Source organism: Rutidosis leptorrhynchoides, chromosome 8, assembly GCF_046630445.1.
Source record: "Rutidosis leptorrhynchoides isolate AG116_Rl617_1_P2 chromosome 8, CSIRO_AGI_Rlap_v1, whole genome shotgun sequence".
NCBI lineage: Eukaryota > Viridiplantae > Streptophyta > Magnoliopsida > Asterales > Asteraceae > Rutidosis > Rutidosis leptorrhynchoides.
The window spans coordinates 141,317,726-141,323,182 of record NC_092340.1 but is presented as its reverse complement, the minus strand read 5'-3'; the positions used below and the strand labels follow the sequence as shown (position 1 = coordinate 141,323,182).

At 35.7% G+C, this 5,457-nt stretch overlaps 1 non-coding gene across 1 annotated transcript; it reads left to right on the top strand.

Moving 5' to 3' along the window:
- Positions 1–4,981: 4,981 nt before the first annotated feature.
- LOC139865272 (small nucleolar RNA R71) lies at positions 4,982–5,088 on the top strand. Its single transcript, XR_011764796.1, has one exon. It is a non-coding gene; the product is annotated as a small nucleolar RNA R71 (small nucleolar RNA).
- The last annotated feature ends 369 nt before the right edge of the window (positions 5,089–5,457 follow it).

Sequence of the window (5,457 nt, the reverse complement as noted above, 5' to 3'; positions counted from 1 at the left end):
CATCTCGTAAAACCTAAAAAAAATTAAAAATTCAGAATGGAGGGAGAAGACTAGTTCTTTAGGGTCTACTAGGGAAAGACCATTCGGATTCCATTCTCGAGAACTACAATAAAACAGAATATCTAACTCTAACAGAAACATATATTACCCTTAAAAAGACTTGATTCTCCCCACACTTAGTTAGATGTGGTGTCGAAATTGTGATTAACTTCGTTGTCAACTTCCATCGGACCATGTATGTAATGTTTAACTCTGTGACCATTAACTTTAAATTCAATCCCATTTGAATTTATTAACTCTATTGTTCCATATGGGAAAACTCTTTTGACTATGAATGGTCCAGACCATCTTGATTTCAATTTTCCAGGATATAGCTTGAATCGTGAATTGAAAAGAAGAACTCTGTCTCCTTCTTTAAATTCTTTTGAACTTCTGATTCTTTTATCATGCCATTTCTTCGTTCTTTCCTTATAGATTAACGAATTTTCATATGCTTCATGTCTTAATTCTTCTAATTGGTTTAATTGACTTAACCGTAGACGTCTGGCTTCATGTAAATCAAGATTACATGTCTTCAAAGCCCAAAATGCTTTGTGTTCAATTTCTACTGGAAGATGACATGCTTTTCTGTAAATGAGTCTAAAAGGTGTGGTTCCAATTGGAGTTTTGTAGGCTGTTCTAAAAGCCCAGAGTGCATCCTCCAATTTTATGGACCATTCCTTTAGATTTGATCCTACGGTTTTCTCTAGAATACATTTTAAAGCTCGGTTGGTATTTTCAACTTGTCCACTTGTTTGTGAATGATAAGCGGTTGAGATTTTATGAGTTACTCCATATCTTTTAAGAACTTTCTCAAGTTAATTATTACAAAAATGAGTACCTCGATCACTTATTAAAGCTTTCGGTGTTCCGAACCTAGCAAAATGACGTTTTAAGAAGTTGACTACAACTCGTGCATCGTTAGTTGGGAGGGCGTGTGCTTCCGCCCATTTAGATACATAATCAATGGCAACGAGAATGTAGAGATTATTATGAGATTTTGGAAATGGACCCATAAAGTCAATACCCCAAATGTCAAATACTTCACATACTTGAATGACATTTTGTGGCATTTCATCACGTTGACTTATTTTTCCGGCCCTTTGACAAGCATCACAGGATTTTCAAAGAAGGTGTGTGTCTTTGAAAATTGTAGGCCAATAGAATCCAGCATCATAGACTTTCCTTGATGTGAGTTGAGGCCCATAATGCCCTCCTGTTGGTCCTGTGTGACAATGGTTTAAGATTTGAATAGCTTCATCTCTGAATACACATCGGCGTATTATTCCATCGGGACAACTTTTAAACAAATGTGGATCTTCCCAGAAATAGTGTTTTATATCACTAAAGAATTTCTTTCGTTTTTGGTACGACAACCCTTTTTCAAGGAATCCACATACTAAGTAGTTTGCATAGTCTGCAAACCATGGAATTTCACTATAATCTATCTTCAATAGATATTCATCAGGAAAGTTATCTTGTATGGCCGATTCATTTAGAACTTCTAATTCAGGATTTTCAAGACGAGAAAGATGATCAGCGGCGAGATTCTCTGCTCCCTTTTTATCTCGGATTTCAATATCGAACTCTTGTAAGAGTAAGATCCAATGGATTAATCGTGGTTTGACATCTTGTTTTGAAAATAGGTATCTAAGAGCAGAATGGTCGGTATAGACCACCGTTTTAGCTAGAACGAGATATGAACGAAATTTGTCAAAAGCAAAGACAATAGCAAGGAGTTCTTTTTCAGTAGTTGTGTAATTTGTTTGTGCTCCTTGTAACGTCTTACTAGCGTAATAAATAGGTTGAAATCGTTTTTCAATCCTTTGTCCTAAAACGGCTCCCATTGCAAAATCACTTGCATCGCACATAAGTTCAAATGGTAAATTCCAATTTGGAGTTATCATGATCGGCGCATTAGTGAGTTTTTCTTTAAGAATATTAAAAGATTTGATACATTCATCTAAAAAGATGAATGGAGCATCCTTTTCTAGGAGTTTATTCATAGGAGTAACAATTTTAGAAAAATCTTTTATGAAACGTCGGTAAAAACCGGTATGCCCTAGAAAACTCCTAACTCCTATAACATTGGTGGGATGTGGAAGTTTAGCAATTACATCTACTTTAGCTCTATCCACTTCAATTCCTTCCTTTGAAATTTTATGACCAAGAACGATGCCTTCTCTTACCATGAAATGGCATTTCTCCCAATTAAGTACTAGATTTGATTGTTCGCATCTAATAAGCATTCGTTCAAGATTGACTAGACATGTTTCAAAAGTATCACCGAAAACTGAAAAGTCATAAAAGGCGTGAAAAATCTAATTCGCATCTAATAAGCATTTGTTCAAGATTAAAAAGTCAAAAGATTGACTAGACATGTTCCATGCATTCTTCTATCATGTCGTGAAAAATCGCCATCATGCACCTTTGAAAGGTTGTAGGGGCGTTGCAAAGTCCAAATGGCATGTGTTTGTAAGCAAAAGTACCATAAGGGCACGTGAATGTGGTTTTCTCTTGGACCTCGGGTGCGATTGGAATTTGAAAATATCCGAAAAAACCGTCAAGAAAATAATAGTAACTATTTCTGGCTAATCTTTCCAACATTTGATCAATGAAAGGTAAGGGAAAGTGATCTTTTTTGGTGGCGTCATTTAATTTTCTATAATCAATACAAACACGCCATCCTATTACAGTCCTAGTAGGAATAAGCTCATTTTTCTAATTTGTGATGACAGTCATGCCACCCTTCTTAGGCATGCATTGAACTGGGCTTACCCATGGACTATCAGAGATTGGATAAATTAAACCTGCATCTAGTAGTTTAATAATTTCTTTCTAAACAACATCTTCCATAAGGATTTTATGTGTGCAATACGAAGGACTTATTCCTTTAATATCATGAATCTTCCATGCAATAGCTGGTTTATGAGCTTTTAGCACAGAAATGAGTTGAGATTTTTCATTTTCTGTAAGAGAAGATGATATTATTACAGGTAATTCAGATTCACCATGTAAATAAGCGTATTCCAAATGGTTTGGAAGTGGATTTAACTCTAATATCGGTGGTTCTTCTATCGATGATTTATATCGATATTTGTCTTCCTCTTTTAGCATTTGAATTTCTTCTGTTGTTGGTTCATATCCATTAGTCATGAGTGTAGCTAACATTTCAGCTTCATTAATTGGTTCAGTTCCTTCTCCTAAAGAACATTCTTATGTTCCTTGTAATTCTGGAAATTCTTCTAACAATTATGCATGTGAATCTATAGTTTGAATATAATAACATGTATCATCTGCAGATTGTGGTTGTTGCATGACTCTATCAACAGAAAAGGTAACACTTTCATCCTCTATACTTAGGGTCAATTTCTTACCAAACACGTCTATTATTGCTTTAGCCGTGTTTAAGAATGGTCTTCCTAATATGAGAGGAACTCGAGAATCTTCTTCCATGTCCAGAATAACAAAATCTACTGGAAATACTAAAGTACCAACTTTAACTAGCATGTTCTCCATTATCCCTCTAGGATATTTTACTGATCGATCGGCTAGTTGTATGCTTATTCGTGTTGGTTTTAATTCTCCAAGGTCTAGTTTAACGTATAATGAATACGGCATTAGATTTATACTAGCACCTAAGTCTGCCAATGCTTCTATTGAACTAAGACTACCCAGAAAACATGGAATTGTGAAACTTCCTGGATCTGATAATTTTTCTGGTATCTTATTCAACAGTACTGCGGAACAATTTGCATTCATAGTAATAGCCGAGAGTTCTTCCATTTTCTTTCTATTTGTGATTAGATCTTTCAGGAATTTGGCATATCTTGGCATTCCTGAAATCACATCAATGAAAGGAAGATTGACATTTATTTGTTTAAACATATCCAAGAATTTGGATTGCTAGGCTTCAAGTCTTTCTTTTCTCATTTTACTCGGGTAAGGAAGTGGTGGTTGATATGGTTTAACATAAGGTTTAACCTTAACTGTGTTATCTTCATTAACCTTTTCAACTACCGGTTCTATTTCCTTATCTTGCTCAGGCTGTGGTGCCTGTGGAGTGGGAATAGCGTCATCAGAAATTACAGGCATTTCAGGTGGTTTAAGTGTAATACCACTTCTCGTGGTAATGGCTTTAGCTGTTTCATTCCGGGGGTTAGCATTTGTATCACTAGGTAGACTTTCCGGTTTTCTTTCACCTATCAACCTTGCTAGGTTGCTTACTTCTTGTTCCAGATTTTGGATTGAAGCTTATTGATTTCTAAATGCTTGAGCATTTTGTTCATTGGTTTGTTTCTGAGATGTGAAAAATTGAGTTTGAGATTCAACTAGCTTCGACATCATATCTTCTAAATTTGGCTTTTTATCATCGGTTTGTGGTGGTTTATTTTGAAAAATAGGTCTTTGCTGATTGTAAGTATTATTAGATACTTGTTGATTGCTAGGACCTTGTTGGTTGTTGTATGGAACATTTCAGTTATAATTCTGATTTTGATTGTAGATTAGTCTTGGCGGTTGATAATTATTCTGATAATTATTTCCAGGCCTTTGGTTAATGTATGAAACATTCTCTCTTTGTTCCATTGTTTGTTCAATACTGAGACAATCTTTTGTCAAATGTGGTCCTCCACACTGCTCACAACTAATTCGTATTGAGTGAATATCCTTAGTCATCTTTTCCATTCGTCTCTCGATAGCATCTATCTTTGCGGAAATGGAATCAAAGTCATGGCTAGAATCGGCTCTAGCTGCTTTAGATGATCTAACGATATCTTTTTCTTGATACCACTCATGTGAGTGGGAAGCAGTGTTATCAATAATTTTGTAAGCTTCAGTTGCGGTTTTCTTCATAATGGAACCACCAGCTGCTATATCGATGTCTTTTCTTGTAGTGATGTCGCATCCTTGGTAGAATATTTGTACTATTTGATAAGTGTCTAAACCATGTTGCGGACATCCTCTTAATAACTTTTCGAATCTTGTCCACGCTTCATATAGAGTTTCATTTGTCTTTTGTGTGAACGTAACAATTTCTCCTTGAAGTCTAACGGCTTTAGATGCCGGAAAGAATTGTTTAAGAAATTTTTCAACTAAAACATCCCATGTATCAATCGCCCCTTCAGGTAACGATTCTAACCAATCTTTGGCTTCTCCCTTTAAAGTCCAGAGAAATAACATGAGATATATCTGTTCATCCTCCACTTCTCGAATTTTAAATAGAGTACAAATCCTATTAAAGGTACAAAGATGTTCGTTCGGATCTTCCTTCGGCGCACCACTAAATTGGCATTGATTAGTTACCATGTGTAGGATTTGTCCTTTGATTTCATAATCTGGCGCATTAATGTCTGGTTGAGTAATTGCGTGACCTTGGCCAGTGCGTTTAGCTCTCATTCGGTCTTCCATACTTAGAGG